A 17,500-nucleotide genomic window follows, 5' to 3' on the forward strand; every position below is an offset into this window, starting at 1 on the left:
GAAAGAGGCTATCGAACTAGTGACAGACCATCGTTCATCAGGCTTCTACAACTGCCTTTTCCTAGTTCCAAAATCCTCAGGGGGATGGAGACCGGTGTTGGATGTAAGCGCCCTGAACTTCTTCGTAGAAAAGAAGAAGTTCACGATGGAAACGCCTTCATCGGTGCTGGCAGCGCTTCGTCCAGGGGACTGGATGGTATCCTTGGACTTACAGGACGCTTACTTCCACGTACTGATCCATCCTTCCTCGAGGAAGTTTCTCAGATTCATGATGGGGGGAAAAATTTTCCAGTTCAGGGCTCTGTGTTTCGGCCTCTCGACGGCCCCTCAAGTGTTCATGGGGATCTTAAGGAACGTAGCTCAATGGCTTCATTTGAAGGGGGTGAGGATATCCATGTACCTTGACGATTGGCTGATAAGGGCCAATTCAGAAGGTCGTTGTTTGAAGGACTTGCAAGTAAAACTAGAATTGACGAATGCGTTGGGACTTCTGGTCAATTTCAAGAAGTCTTCGTTAATTCACGAGGAAGAGTGTGTGTATCTCGGGATACGGATGAACTCTCAGAGTTTTCGGGCTTTTCCCTCTCAGGAAAGGATAGCCCGAGGATTCGAGAGAGTAACAACCTTCTTAGGGAAAGAAGTATGCACAGCGAGGGAGTGGATGAGTCTGCTGGGGACGCTCTCCTCGCTGGAGCAATTAGTTTCCCTAGGAAGGTTGCACCTGAGACCGCTCCAATTCTTTCTTCATCGGAATTGGAGTCGTCGTTCTCAGGATTTGACGTTCTCCCTGTCAATATCACAGGAAGTCAAGGAGCAACTCACATGGTGGACAGATCCCAACCTCTTTGCGAAGGGATTGTCTCTTCAATCCCAGAGCCCCAACCTAGTGTTGTTCTCCGTCGCGTCGGACAGGGGTTGGGGGGCGACTCTGGGAACCAGCGAGGTGTCAGGTACCTGGGTGGGGGGACCAGGTATCCTGGCACATCAACAGAAAGGAGTTGATGGCTGTGTGGTTGGCTCTGAAAGCCTTCGAACCCAACGTCAGAAGATCAGTAGTGCAGATCAACGCGGACAACACTACAGCTCTGGCATATATCAGAAAACAGGGGGGGGGACGCATTCCTTCTCTCTGTACGAGACGGCAAGAGACCTTCTTCTGTGGGCTGAAGAAAGGGGAATCAAGCTTCTCACCAGGTTCGTGCAGGGAGAGAGGAATGTGAGAGCAGATCTCCTTAGCAGGAAAGATCAGGTCCTTCCCACAGAGTGGACACTTCATTTGGATGTATGCCAGAGCCTGTGGAAGTTGTGGGGCAGGCCACACATAGACCTCTTTGCCACGTCAAAAAACAAGAGACTGGATCCTTACTGCTCTCCGATCTCGGATCCAGAGGCATTAGCTATCGATGCTCTTCTGCTAGACTGGAGCGGACTCGATGTCTACGCGTTTCCCCCCTTCAAGATTCTGGGGCTAACAATCTAAAAGTTCGTAGAGTCAGATTCAACGAAAATGATCCTAATCGCTCCCTTTTGGCCAGCCCAAGAATGGTTCACAGAGGTACTGGAATGGTTAGTGGACCTTCCAAGATCGCTCCCGCTAAGGAGCGATCTACTCAGACAGGTACCACAAAAATCTCCTCGCTCTCAGTCTGACTGGCTTCAGACTGTCCAAAGTCTGGTCAGAGCGAAAGCCTTTTCAACAACAGCTGCTAAAGCAATCGCAAGAGCGAGGAGGCCTTCCACCTTGCGTGTATACCAGTCAAAGTGGGATGTCTTCAGACGATGGTGCAAAAGAAAGAACATTTCCTGCTTTTTCTCAAAGAAGAGTGTCATCTTGTTGTATCTGCTATTAAAGGATACCGCAGTATGTTGGCGGCGGTATTTCGGCATAGAGGCTTGAATATCTCCGAGAATAAGGACCTGCATGACCTTATTAGGTCCTTTGAAACTATTAAAAAACAATCTCATATTGCACCGAACTGGAATCTAGACGTAGTTCTACAATTCCTTGGATCGTCTATGTTTGAACCACCTAGTTCAGCCTCGTTCAAGGATCTGACGAAGAAGGCTCTCTTCCTTATGGCCCTAGCAACCGCTAAGAGGGTGAGTGAGCTCCAAGCTATTGAGGGCAATGTCGGGTTTAAGGAAGAATCTATGGTTTGTTCGTTTCTTCTGGGATTTCTAGCTAAGAACGAAAACCCATCACGTCCATGGCCCAGGAGCTTCGAAATTTGTGGTCTATCTTTTCTTGTAGGGGAAGAGCCTGAAAAACTCTTTGCCCTATGAGAATTGTAAAATATTACCTTAAGAGGAAGGAGCAACTTAAGGCCAATCAAGATGTACTTTGGTGCTCCGTGAAGGACCCCACTCGACCCATGTCGAAAAATGCTCTGTCCTTCTTCTTGAGAAGCCTTATTACAGAGGCACATGTTGCCTGCAAGGAAGAGCATTTTAAGCTTCTTAAGGTGAAAGCTCACGAAGTGAGAGCCATTGCAACTTTGCTTGCATTTAAGAAGAATATGTCTGTGCGGAACCTGATGGAGGCGACCTTCTGGAGATGCCAATCAGTTTTTGCAAACCACTACCTACGTGATGTAAAAATCACTTATGATAAATGCTTCGCCTTGGGCCCTTTCGTATCGGCGGATTCGGTGCTGGGGCAGGGAGCTGAAACTTATCCTTTTTAGACTTTGATATTTTCCCTATATTTGGTATTTGTTGTTTATGGTTGTCTAAAAGAGGTTGGAGGAGGCACCTCTTTTTGTCATAGTAATAACCCTTTGTAGTTTGGTTAGGTGGTCTGATGGGTTTTGGCTCCTTGCAGAGGTAGTGGTAAGGATCTGTTAAGTAAGCGGACAAGTTCCCTTTAACAGGATCCGACTTGGATTCTACCACACAAGGGGATCACATATCCCAGTGGTAGATCCGAGGGTCTTTCAGCAACAGGTCACGTCCTAGCTGTAGCTCTCCAGGCAATGCAGACTCAGAGACAGTATCTATGAAGTCTTCAGCCTGAAAAGGTGAGAACCAAGGTTTTTATATCCTACAACATTAGTTGTTTCCCTTCTTTCTTGTATTATTTAGCTGTCTCTTACCCTCCACCAAGGGTGCCAATCAGCTAAGTATATATCTGACAGGAAAGTTCATGTACAAAAATGATATTGTTAAACTACAATAAAGTTTTGTACATACTTACCTGGCAGATATATACGATTAATGGCCCACCCAGCCTCCCCTCAGGAGACAGGTGGAAGAGAAAATCTGACAAGCAAGGGGGATTGGTTCATACACCCGCCACCCAGCGGCGGGTAAGGTAGACCACCTGACCTACCTGTCGCGTGTGCCGCGAGATTTGAAATTCTGTCGGGAACGTCGGAGACTATAGCTAAGTATATATCTGTCAGGTAAGTATGTACAAAACTTTATTGTAGTTTAACAATATCATTTTTATTCTGATTTTTAATTAGATTATGAAAGGTCCTGGTAAAGGAGGGGTTAATCCTTTGCCTCATTACAATACATAGATTGGTTCTTTTAAGTAATCCCAAGAAAATGAGGTGCACGAACATAGACAAAAATAAGATTAAGAAAGGACCAGAGTTTATTTCTCAGTATTGATCAACAAAACATTCAACTCAAAAAAGAAGCACAAATCCCATTGCAAGTTCCAACTCTTACTGGACTTGGACCATCTGAACTAAGTTAAAATTATAATTTTATTGAAGATAATATTCAATATAATTATCCTAGAAATGAAAAGAGGTACAGAAAATTAATATTATACCCAACTTTATTTGGTGGGCTTTGTTGATATATACATTTTATAGACGGACGAGGCTGCTTTGGCAGTGTTGGATGCTCAGGACAGATTCGGTGGGGCCTTAGCCTTTCTCTTTTCTAATCTGAATTGGAAAATAGTATATATACACATATACATATATACACATATGCACATATACATTCATATACATACATATAATGTATAAAACCTTTGAGTGAATAAATTAAGCAGGTTAAATAATATGTTAAATGAAATATATATATATATATATATATATCTATATATATATATATATATATATCTATATATATACCCTATAATAGACCTCTCCCATAATGAATAGTAATTCTCATCCTGGCCTGATGGTCTAGGGTATGATTCTCGCTTAGGTGCGAGAGATTCCGGGTTCAAATACCGGTTAGGCTCTTGGGTTCTTTTCATGAAATTCTTTTGCACATTGATTACTTGTGCTCTATACTGTGTGTGCACAATATTATATATATATATATATATATATATATATATATATATATATATATATATATTGTTACGTATATAGGGCCTTGAGAGAAGCTAGATACGTAAACGGAAATAATTGAGGGATTTCAAGAGGGAATTGCTTGAACTTACCGTAAACTGATAGTTAGTTAATTTCCTTTCTTTAGGAGGGAAGGTCGCCAGAAAACTCAGCTCGTTACTTTAAAAACTATAATTTATTTACAAAAAGGCCCGTGCTGGCCTGGAGAAAAGTTAAATGATATTGGCCTACGTTGGGGCTTATAGTCTCATTCAATTCAAGCTGATTTTCATTCACTTGGGTTAATGCACTTGAGGCAGAGAGACGGCACGTGACTCATGGAATCTTGGAAAAGAATCCCAGATTAAACGAGGTAAAAGGAAAAATGACTTCTTGCTTTGATTAAGGCTGATTAATTCTCTAACATTGGGGAAGGTAAACTCGAATGGTTCACTGAGGTATGCACGAAAACTAGGTCTTTAACAAGTCACAAAGGGGAGCACGTGGCCCGATGAGGACAAAGGGCTTCTGATGTAGAAGGGGTAAAAATAAGAATTGAAAATGAATTTAGCAAGAGTCGTATGGTAGTAAAAGGTGCTGGGTTGAAGTTTACACTTTCAGACGTACCTTTATGCAATATTTAGTGTATCCTTGTAGAAGAATGCGGTCCGACCTCTGTTCAGGTCTGGGGTTCGTGTCCACCAGTGCGTCGTGGGTAGGCCTAATTTTGGGAGGCTGGCAATTTGACCTCCGTCCGAGATCACGTCTCGCAGCCGACTGAGAGCGATACTGCTTGTTTTCGAATCACGGGGCTTCCAAAAACCGCCTCGAGCATTGCCTGAAAGGTGGTAAACACAACGCCAGCAAATTGGGAAGGAAAATAGGTCTTATTGTAGAAGTCCCCTAAATCCATCTCGAAGCCTAGCTACTCTTTGTGACCTGCCTCTCTTACCCTAAGCTTCCGTCAGACCGGAATATCATTCCTACGACATACCCACTCTCCCAACAACAGTAGCTTCAGGAGACGGCATGGCTGCTACTTTTATAATTAAATATAACTAAAACTCTGCTGGGAAGGCGAGGCGTTCTATAGACGTAGCAGCTCCCCCTGTTAAGAAGGCATTCACTCCCTTTCGGGCGTGAAGGTCTTGGCTTAAATAAGTTGATCGCCTCGACAACCCAGTTTCTCCTTACTCTAACTTGAAGTTGTTTTTTGAGCAGCGATACGGCTGACTACAATGGCCTACCTAACTTATAGGCAAAGATGCTAAGTGTACTAACTTAAGGTAGTGATGTAATCTAGCCTAAGTAATAACTACGGGTTGTCTGTGACGACAGTCTACTCTACCCCTAGATAAGGTTACTTGAAAATTCTACTTGCTACTAACCTAATGCCCTGGTACTAAATCATTAGCCTAACCTACTCAATACAGTTAAATGAAGACGCAATCATTCCAGAGTGTGGTACGCACCAGCAGTAGTTCAGCGACGGAACTGTTAAAATAAGATAAAGAGAGGTAATGATGCGTGGGGATGATGAGTGGTTAATTTACCAGGAGGGAAATGCAATGAGGTAATTATATTTAAGTGAGGGTTAGCATTACAATGGCTAGGGGTTAGAGGGTTAGTGCTACTGGCAGAGATCAGGCTGGCTACCTTCTCTGGGTAGGTGCCAGGATCATTCTGCAAATGAATGCGACACTGTACCTCGGGCACAGGTGTCAAGGAGAGCATGTGGCTCTTTTGTGTTAGTTTGTTAATGATTGGTTACTTCCCTTCTTCTTCTTCTTATTCCTCCAGGACCTGGCTATACCAGTCCTAGGAGTAGACGGAGGCACAGACTCTGGGGAAGGGCCAGAAACGCCGGCAGGAGCTGAGGCAGCGGTAGCCTGAAAGATTTCAGGGGAACACCCTACTTCGGTCTCTGTAGCAACCGTCGTAGAGGTGGAACCTACTGCAGGGGAGGCCCTCACTCCGGCTGCTGCGACAGCTGTCGTAAGGGGAAAACTCCAGGCTGACTCCTGGTCGGGCAGTTCCTGGTTTTCCAGAGGAGGTATGAAGGTGAGGTCTGCCGGAGGTTCATCCTCGGGCGACAGTGGTGAAGGTTGAAATAGAAGACTCATGGACTTTGGATTGGCCATGGGTTGCGGTAAGCTCCATGCCTGTTGGAGGATCTCCTGTAGGAGGATCCTTGGGTAGGTTAGGCGCCGGCACTAGCTCGGGGCCAGGCGCAGAAGTCAAGTTCTGTGGTGGCTCTACGTCCAGGCTGGACGGAGCTTGGCACTGCTCAGTGCTGCCAAGTGGCACTGGCAGAGAGTTGAGGTCGACTGGACCTGTGACGGGTACCGGAGGTGCAATACCTCTCAGCGTGCCCTTGGAAATGGGAGACAGAGGCTCCTGTCTCTTGTTGAAGGCTAGGCCTTGTGGAAAATGGACAGTGTCCGCTGCTGGTAGTTTGCTAGGGCACCTAGGCCAATTAGTAGAGTGCCCTATTACGTTACAGGTTTTGCAACGGAACTGCGAATGGTCAATCTCCCTCCTTGGTAACGGGGGAGACTGTTGGTGGACATACTTCCTAGAGGAAGTAGAATTGCGATGGCTCCTTGCTTTGGAGTGATTCGTTGTGGGGTTAGGACCCCTAGGCTTTTTGGAATGCGAGGGAGACTTCATGTCTTGCCCTAGGAGGAGTCGTACCTCCTGGAATGTAGCTTGCAATGCAAGAGTACATTCTTTGGAGAAGTGAGGTCTGGTGACCCTCAATTGGACGGTCGGAAGGATCAGTTTAATGTGATTGATGCCTTCAATAGTTATCAGTTGACGTCTGTCAATATTAGCCCCTCGGGGGATTCGATCTTCCCGTATCAGGGAGATTTGAGCGCCAGAGTCGTCGTAGGCTCTGACGTGGCTTGGCGGATAATGGCTTTGGAGGGGTGCGACTGTTATAGGGCCCTTAGCTGGGGGTCCTAGTGAAGAAGGATTGGTGACGGCCATTGCGATGGTAGGAATATTGTGGTTCGCGCACCCTCCATAGTTGGCAGACATGTGACCCTTGCGGCCACAGTCTCGGCAGAACGTGTTCCAGAACCTCTTCCGTGGCACTGGACGGTAAGGCCGAGATGGCCCCACAGGTTGCGAATCTGCGGAGTCACCAAGGCTGGCAGTGTGCTCTGGCACAGGTGAAGAGTCCTCTCTGGCAGTGATGTGACGTGGGGAGGTTAAGGGAACCTCCGTTGAATCACCCTCGGAAGCAATTTTGGGGTTAACTGGTGGGCTTACCTCTTCCAAAAGGGAGGAGGTAGGCGGTAAAAGGGTAAGAGGCTGAGATGGTGCGGAAGGAATTTCTATCTCTGGCACTGGATCAGGACCAGGCTCACAAATAGAAAGGATGTCAGGCTGACCAGAGACGGCGGGACTAAGGGAGACAGTGGGTGCTGGGCTGGAAGCTGGCAGAGTGGCTTGAGCTAGGATACTCTCCTTACGGGCCTTCTCCCGCTTGATGTCGAGTTCCTTCTCCTTGAGAGCGAGCTCATGCTTTCGCTCCTCTTCCCTTGCCTTCCTTTCTGCTTCTCTTTCTTTTCTCTCTGCTTCTCCGGCTTTTCTCTGGTTTTCCCTTTCTTCCTTTTCTTGCAGGCGCGCGGCAGCCTGCTGCGCCTTTATCCACTGGTCTAGTGCTGGTCCAGTGTAACCGGCCTCCTTGCCCAGAGTTATGAGGACTCGGAGCCTCTCGAGCTCTACGGCAAAGAAGTCGCGGGAAGCAGGGGAAGACATTTCCCTTAGGCTGCAGTAGAGGCTCTGATGAAAATGGAAATAATGGCCAGGAAGGGTACGGAATGGAATAGGAGTGCCTACTGTGGAAAGTGGCACTCACTTGGAAAGGTGTTCTGCGACATGGTAATGAAAAGTGAAAAGACTGGGTGCTCGGTGGCACTTTGTGACTGGCACCTTCTGATGAGGTGAAAAAATCGAAGGAAGTGTGCGGCGCACGTCACACTTAAGGGCGTTCCTAAGTTGGGAGACGCTGGAATGGGCTACCTGTAGGTCCAATACAGGTGCACGGCACTTATGAGGAGGCGTTCCTTGGTTCAGTGATCCAAAATGGTGGATACTCTATAATGAATGAGCGTTCCGTAGGACGGACACGCAGGTATAGGGCTACCTGTACATCTGTACAGTGCGCGGCACTTATGAGGAGGCGTTCCTTGGGCAGCACTAGTAGTGCTGGTATTCCCGCACTTTGGGGAGCGTTCCCTTAGGATGGTCCGAAGATCACTGATCCTCGTACACGGACATTAATGAATTGGGCGTTCCGTAAGGACGGACACGCAGGTTTGTCAGCACTTAGGGCTGGTATTGCGGCACTTCTGGGAGGCGTTCCCTTGTTGAGTGTTTCCGAAGGATCACTGACCCCTTGTACACGGACACACTAATTATTTGGGCGTTCCGTAAGGACGGACACGTAGGTTTAATGGCTACCTGTACGGCCTGTACAGGTGCAATGGCATTTATGGAGGCGTTCCTTGGAGCACTGGTATCGTGCTGGTGTGTCCCGGACACTACATGCAGTATACTTAAATATACTGAAGTGAAATGGCACTGCTCATGGCAGAGGGTAATAGTGGAGGAGAGAAAGTAAAAGGTGGGAGTACTTCAGCCGCCAGTCGATGGACAGTGTCAAGAATTAGTAGCACTGTGAAATGGTAAGACCTGACGTGCACTGGTGGTGGCCAGTCCTAAACTGGTAACGACTTCCCTGTTTGGAAGTAATGAATTGGCGTGGCACCCTGTGCGAGTTGTGCTTGCGGTATACGCAAGTCTTTTGTGATAAAAAATGAACAAGACCACTCGGGCAACGACAGGTAATGATAATTGAAAATGCTCAGTCCCTCGCTGAAGTACTCGGTAAATGAAATAAATAAAGGTTTGCAAACTGCAATGGACACATGCGCGTACGTATCACGCTGTGTAAATGAAAGACACAAGAGACTAACATAATGTTAATTCGGCATGCTATAATTAATGGTAAGATGTAGTACTCTTGGCTTCGTGAATACTGGGTTCTGGTTTTCTCGCTCTCTCTCTCTCTCTCTCTCTCTCTCTCTCTCTCTCTCTCTCTCTCCTCGGAGAGGGTGAAAAATGATATATGAATGAACTCCCTTATATTTGAATTGAACTAATGTTCGTTTAATATGACGCAACTTGCGTTAAATTATCTACTTACGTTAACGTGAAACGAAAGAATTGCTTTTGATAACGTTTTATGAAAAATGATAACGCGCTCGCGGTGAACGATGTTTACGTTAATGTTAGCGGCTTGCGCTTATGAAATGATTTGCGTTTCGATATGAATTTACAAAGACGCCGTTTTACGTTAACAATTCTTGCAAGGACTCTACTTTTAAGATTTACTTTAACTTTACGTAAGGACAAGTGAAAAATTACGGTAAGGATTTGAAAACGATGTTAGCAAACAATTGTGAATGAGGTTACGTTAAGTGCGAAGTGAAATGAAACTTCGCTCAGCGCGCGAGTGAGCGATGCGAGGTAAAACACGTGAGGAGAGCTGACCAGCGCGGGCGAATCAGCTGATTCTCTGTAAATGCGAAGGCAATTTACAACACAAAATTCTACTTTCTTATTCAAGGCGAATTACGTTAATTTCTCTGGCAGGACGATAGATACTAGTACCGAGATCGATATTATTTACGTTAAAACTTCGAGACTTACGTTACTTTGCTTAAATTGTTTAGATAATGTTGAAAGAGGAAACAAACATGGCTGCCGCTGTGAATGAGACGAAGGTTGGTTGAGACCGCGCAGGCGCGAGAGAGCTCTAAGCTGAATTCAAGCTGAGAGGTAGCGGTTACCAACACTTGGAATGAAACCTAAGTTAAAAATGAATACCCTAACATATCACAGACAAAAAAATTGTACACTTCTTTTGCCGTAACTATAGTAAAACACTCCTAACTAGCTAGGCTTTCAAACACAGCAATAAACCCTGGCAAAGCACTTCCTAGTTTTGATCTGGTTCTTTCTGGCATCTATTCTACACACGTGCTCTGTCTCGTCCGACGAGGACAGCACAAAGCAACAGAGAATTCGCGGGGCAAATTGTTTGCTCGCCGCTAAAATAAAGCTCTGGCGCGTTCGCCGTTACAATAATAAGATTTCTACCTACGCTCTTTTAAACACTTCTACAATAAAAATACTTAAACGTACCTTAAGCTAACATTGGTTATAGAATAATCATATTAATGAATGGAATACCTTACCGTGAGCCAGTGTGTCTTCTTTCCCTGCAAGTGTGCTTGATTTACGCTTTGTAACATAATTTACAGTTTACGTTTTACAACGGATAACGCGATTTACAAGCTTTTTTAAAGCAAGCTAGGTTCATATCCTCGGCGAAGGTCGACAATGTTACGTATATAGGGCCTTGAGAGAAGCTAGATACGTAAACGGAAATAATTGAGGGATTTCAAGAGGGAATTGCTTGAACTTACCGTAAACTGATAGTTAGTAATTTCTTTCTTTAGAGGGAAGGTCGCCAGAAAACTCAGCTCGTTACTTTAAAACTATTTATTTACAAAAAGGCCCCATGCTGGCCTGGCGAAAAGTTAAATGATATTGGCCCCCACGTTGGGCTTATAGTCTCTTCAATTCAAGCTGATTTTCATTCACTTGGGTTAATGCACACTTGCGGCAGAGAGACGGCACGTGACTCATGGAATCTGGAAAAGAATCCCAGATTAAACGAGGTAAAAGGAAAAATGACTTCTTGCTTTGATTAAGGCTGATTAATTCTCTAACATTGGGGAAGGTAAACTCGAATGGTTCACTGAGGTATGCACGAAAACTAGGTCTTTAACAAGTCACAAAGGGGAGCACGTGGCCCGATGAGGACAAAGGGCTTCTGATGTAGAAGGGGTAAAAATAAGAATTGAAAATGAATTTAGCAAGAGTCGTATGGTAGTAAAAGGTGCTGGGTTGAAGTTTACACTTTCAGACGTACCTTTATGCAATATTTAGTGTATCCTTGTAGAAGAATGCGGTCCGACCTCTGTTCAGGTCTGGGGTTCGTGTCCACCAGTGCGTCGTGGGTAGGCCTAATTTTGGGAGGCTGGCAATTTGACCTCCGTCCGAGATCACGTCTCGCAGCCGACTGAGAGCGATACTGCTTGTTTTCGAATCACGGGGCTTCCAAAAACCGCCTCGAGCATTGCCTGAAAGGTGGTAAACACAACGCCAGCAAATTGGGAAGGAAAATAGGTCTTATTGTAGAAGTCCCTAAAATCCATCTCGAAGCCTAGCTACTCTTGTGACCTGCCTCTCTTACCCTAAGCTTCCGTCAGACCGGAAATATCATTCCTACGACATACCCACTCTCCCAACAACAGTAGCTTCAGGAGACGGCATGGCTGCTACTTTTATAATTAAATATAACTAAAACTCTGCTGGGAAGGCGAGGCGTTCTATAGACGTAGCAATATATATATATGTGTGTGTGTGTGTGTGTGTGTGTGGATGTGTGTGTGTGTGCATCAAGTCACAAATGTCCTTTGATATCTAATTTGCTGTACCTTGTAATTAACATATTACCATCTATGTTAACCAATGGGGAATTTTTTAGTTATGAAATTTGTCAGCTCATAGACTTGAACCACGGACGCAAAGAATTCAGAATGTATAGTGACGCACTTTATCCCACAGGACCTCTCTTGATGGTCCTGTGGGTTAAAATTACCCTTCGGTTAACTTATATGAAAATATATTAATTCTGAGATAGAGTAAATTAGATATTAGAGAACATTTGTAGCTTATTGCTCGTATATGGATCACGTTGATGTGATAGAATTCATTATATATATATATATATCTATATATAATATATATATATATCTATATATATATATATATCCTATATTATAGTATATATATATATATATTATATATATATATATATATATATATATATATATATATTATATATATAATATATTATTATATATAGATATATATTTATATATATATATATATATGTATATATATATATATATATAAATATATATATATATATATATATACATATATATATAAATATATATATATAACATACATATACATATACATATATCTGGGAGTGTGTGTACATAGAAGTATGCATAAAATTTTCTGTTTATTGAATTGTAAACTACTACACCCTCTAACCTTAATCTCTAGTTTGCTGTTTTGAATGGGTCTCCTCCAGGTGTTTCTGTTTTGAAAAGGGTCAGTTCATAAAACCTGCAGTGGAATTCACAGGAACTATTCAAAGGTTTTTTACTGCTATAAGGATAGACCAAGGTCAGCTGTCTTGGTTGAATTTCTAAAATGTAATAAGTAAAATTTGCTTAAATGGGTTTTGAAGCTACGAACTTTGTCACTTGACGTGGAAATATTTCTGCTAGCATGAGATGTATGTAGAACCTAGTATTAGGGTTTTTTAGAAAGGATGAATTCAGTATTCTGTTAAATAAAGGTTGGAACTAGAAATGAAGAAAGATTTGGAAATAATTTATTAATTCCTTAAGGGTCCGCTAACTGTACCGGTATAAACTATTCTGATATTTAACTTTTAATTCATCAGTTCATTTGTAAACATATATTCAAGCCGTGTTAGAATACCCTGTGGTAGGGGTGTAAGAATACAACCACCGTAGGTTCTTCATGTCGTAAAAGGCGACTAAAAGGACAGCTGTTGCCTTGAAGTCTTATTTTTTTTAGTAAAAGGCTGGGCCCACCACCAACAACTGTGGAAACTGCTGCCTTGCAGCCTTACATTTTAGTAAAAGGCTAGGCCCACTGCCAATAACTGTGTAAACTGCTGCCTTGCAGGTGGACTTTTTAGTCAAGGCGAGGCCCACCACCAATAATTGTGTTTGATGACAGCAAGGGAATGTGGTCGTAAAAACCCCTTTGTTAAATAATAATCTGTGCCTGATGTTGTAAAGAAAGGCGCATCAGGCAACCGACCCCTTGGTGTATGGATGACGGTGGGAATGAAAAAGATTTAGGCTGTGTCAGTCTCTAATAAATTTAATGGGCTGTGTTGCTTGTGCGGAGAATGCACTGACTTGAACACATTGTTGATGTCTAGTCTGTTAGATTTAATAATTATGAAGATATGGATTGTCTTCGTAAAAGGTTCCATATTAATAGTTTTTATCCATGTTATCTTTACCAAAAATTTTCGTTTACTGATTTTATTGTTTATTTGATGCAATTTTTGTTTTGTAAACTTCATTTAATAATCTTAACTGCTATTTAATCTTTTTTTGATTTATACAATCCTAGTTTATGTAAATGAGGAGCTTTGCCTTAGGAATGTACACTTACATGGTTTATGAGTTTTAGACACGACGTTCCATCCATTAATTTGATTATTATTGCTCCGTGTTGATGCGCTATTGCAATCCGCTAAGCACGAGTAAATGATACAGCATTGCCAAGATATCCGATTTCGAAATGCTCTTCTATCTCTCTCTCTCTCTCTCTCTCTCTCTCTCTCTCTCTCTCTCTCTCTCTCTCTCTAAGCAAACCAGTTTATTCCGCTAAAGTAACGGAACGCGCGGCAGGTGGTGAGTGATTGTCGACGATAAGAGTGCGTTTATGAATACAGTGGTATTCACTATCGTCCCCTATCTAAATTGCCATGTGCAGAAATGATATTATTTATTGTTACAAGGCTATTTCATTTTATACAAGTAATTGATGCTCGAAAATATATTTTATTCTGTAGTCTTTCCTTCCAATATATTAATGCATTACTGGTTTAAATACTGCTCAATTTGAATCAAATATAGCAATGGTAATTTTAATTTATATAAGCAGGCATTAATAAAAAAAAATTGACAGTTTATAAGGGCTTCTTGTCCGCCTTTTATTTTCTGAGTAAATGAAATTGGAAAGCGTGTGTAAAATAATAATTGGTAAGGTACCTATACTATGTTGGTCATTGCAAATTACATTCCTTATTATGCTTCATGTGCATTATAGAAATAAACGAGACACAAGGATTTCTTTATATAACATACAAATTAAATAAGTACGAATGTCTAAGTATAACAAATCTTATTTATATAACCGGCCTGGTGGTCTAGGGGTATGATTTTCGCTTAGGGTGCGAGAGGTCCCGGGTTCAAATCCCGGCCAGGCCCATGGGTTCTTTTCTTAAAATAAGTTGTTTACTTAGACAGCAGACAGGTATACAAAACACAAACCCAACCCCTAAATACTTCGCCAGGGTTGTGCCAGTGTCTAAGGTGAAAGTCACTTATTATGCTTCATGTGCATTATAGAAATAAACGAGACACAAGGATTTCTTTATATAACATACAAATTAAATAAGTACGAATGTCTAAGTATAACAAATCTCATTTCATGTAACCGGCCTGGTGGTCTAGGGGTATGATTTTCGCTTAGGGTGCGAGAGGTCCCGGGTTCAAATCCCGGCCAGGCCCATGGGTTCTTTTCTAAAAATAAGTTGTTTACTTAGACAGCAGACAGGTATACAAATCACAAACCCAACCCCTAAATACTTCGCCAGTTGTGCCAGTGTCTAAGGTGAAAGTCACTTTTTCTAGGATTTTTGTATAGTAATTGTAAGAATGTTCATTCTAGCTCAGTGGGTTATGTTCAACATAAAAAAGAAAAAAATAAATGAAACTCTAAATGGGATTTGTACATAGAACTTTTACAATAACAAATGCAGTTGTTGTATTACCGGTTAGACTGAAGCAGATAATTGTAAGTTCCATATATAACCAGATATTGATAAAGAAAAATAAAACACTTGACAGCTTAGTTGCCTCTTAACAGTCTTTCATATTCAGAGCAAGTGAAAATGTAAAGTGCACGAATAATCATAATTTGTAATAAATCTATAATATTCAAGCCTGTCCTTTCACTTTGTGTTCAGTATCATACTTTGTATACATCTCTTTGGAATGTACTTAAATGCAAGGATTTATCTAGTAATTAGAATGCTATGTACATAAACCTTTCCATTTAATAAATAATTATGACGAACCAGGCCTGATGGTCTAGGGGTATGATTCTCGCTTAGGGTGCGAGAGGTCCCGGGTTCAAATCCCGGTCAGGCCCATGGGTTCTTTTCATAACAAGTTTGTTACACATTGATTACTTGTGCTCTGCACAGACACGTGTACTCGCACTCGCCTTCACCTACTTAAATGTTTCATTAGGGTTGTTTTAATTTCCTAAAACCTAAAGTGAATGTCGCCACTTTTTTTATGATAATCACAAGGCTATGCATTCCAGGCCAGCTGGTTTGGTTGAATATACAAAATATATGAAAGGCTGTTCCTAAGTGGGTTGAGAGACTAGGACCTTCAAATAAACAATTGTAGTATCTGTTTCATTACTGGTCAGATTGAAGCAGATATCGTTACTTTCATCTATGGAAACCAGTATTTAAAAAAAGAATTACATATGGAGAATATCAATTATTCTTATTAGACCTTTATATTCAGATTAAGTGAAAATGTAAAGGTTAATGCATATCTATAATTATTAATAAATACATGATTTTGGCACCTCCATTCACCTTGCATTCATAATTATACTCCTCATGCATACTCTTTGAAAAGTTCTAAATACAAGTTATATAAAATGTTAGAATGGTATGTACACGGGTCTTCATATAATAACTACCTATTCTCATCTTGGCCTGATGGTCTGGGTATGATTCTCGCTTAGGGTGCGAGAGGTCCCGGGTTCAAATCCCGGTCAGACCCTTGGGTTCTTTTCGTAGTTGTCAGTTGTTTGCGTTTCGATTACTTGTGCACTATACAAACACATATGCATACTCACCCAGTTGATTTCTTCATTTGAGTCATGCTAATTTCATACAACCTTTAGTGACTTACTATTGAAGGTGAAAAATAAGTGAATGCATATGTTTACTTAAGTTGCAACCTCGGACTTGGAATAAAAAGGCAGTAATATTTTCCTTATTGGTCAGGATTCAGTAAAAACATTAAAAATATGCGCTCTTTTTATCAGTCTTTCATATTTAAAGTAAGTGGCTATATAAAGTGAATGTATAATTATGAATGGTAATAAATGTACATAATATTAGCCCCTCCTTTCACCTTACATGTGTTTCTTTTGAAAAGTACTAAATTTTAGAATTTTCTTATATATGATATGAAAATTGTATGGGTCTGTATGTATAATAAACAATATTTTTATCCTGGCCTGATGGTCTAGGGGTATGATTCTCGCTTTGGGTGCGAGAGATCCCGGGTTCAAATACTGGTCAGGCCCTTGGGTTCTTTTCATGAAACTAATTTTTTTTTTGCACATGGATTACTTACACACACACACACACACACACACCTACTTTCATACTTCATGAGGGTTGTGCTATTTTCTTAAAACTTAAAGTGAAACGTCCAGTCACTGTACATATTTTTTTTTTAACTTCAAGAAATGCACACTAGGCCAGCTGGTTTGGATGAATATAATAAATATATGAAAGGCTATGTCAAAATGGGTTGTGAACCTATGCCTTACAAAAAAACAAATGCATTATTTGTTTCATTACTGGTCAGATTAGTTATTTTCACCTATAGAAAACTCTATCAAAAAAAAAAAAAAACATGAATATAGATGATTCTTATCAGAGCCTTATATTTAAAATAAGTGAGTTGTAAAGTTCATGCAAATGTAATTGATAATATTTGTACATAATTTTGTCACCTACATTTACCTGGCATTTATAGTTATATTATTTATGCATACTCTTTGAAAAGTGTTAAATACAAGGATTTCAGTATATTATTAAAATGGTATATGTAAGCCTGTGTCCGTATAATGAATAGTAATTCTCATCTTGGCCTGATGGTCTAGGGGTATGATTCTCGCTTAGGGTATGAGAGGTCCCGGGTTCAAATCCCAGTCAGGCCCATGTAGTGGTTTTCATAGAATAATATGTTAGCTCATATCTACTGCTTATGCTTGATGCATGTATAGTACGAATGAAGACACAGTTATATGTATATATGCACTTTAATAATTAGCAGAAATACGAGGACAGATATATTTTGGTTTTCCTTCAAAGAGAATTATTCATTCAATTTCGTGTGGTGTTGGTTTATATGTTTGTCATTACTGTGATGGTACATTATATTTCAGGCCTCTGT

The 17,500-nt window shown here is 41.6% G+C and overlaps 3 non-coding genes across 3 annotated transcripts; all 3 read left to right on the top strand.

Annotated features, from left to right (window-relative positions):
• The first annotated feature begins 14,419 nt into the window (after nt 1-14,419).
• Nucleotides 14,420-14,491, top strand: Trnap-agg (transfer RNA proline (anticodon AGG)). Its single transcript has one exon. It is a non-coding gene; the product is annotated as a tRNA-Pro (tRNA).
• Nucleotides 14,492-14,722: 231 nt separating this feature from the next.
• On the top strand, nt 14,723-14,794 carry Trnap-agg (transfer RNA proline (anticodon AGG)). Its single transcript has one exon. It is a non-coding gene; the product is annotated as a tRNA-Pro (tRNA).
• A 571-nt stretch (nt 14,795-15,365) lies between these two features.
• Nucleotides 15,366-15,437, top strand: Trnap-agg (transfer RNA proline (anticodon AGG)). The gene has a single exon. It is a non-coding gene; the product is annotated as a tRNA-Pro (tRNA).
• The last annotated feature ends 2,063 nt before the right edge of the window (nt 15,438-17,500 follow it).

This window comes from Macrobrachium nipponense, chromosome 15 (genome assembly GCF_015104395.2).
Source record: "Macrobrachium nipponense isolate FS-2020 chromosome 15, ASM1510439v2, whole genome shotgun sequence".
Lineage (NCBI taxonomy): Eukaryota > Metazoa > Arthropoda > Malacostraca > Decapoda > Palaemonidae > Macrobrachium > Macrobrachium nipponense.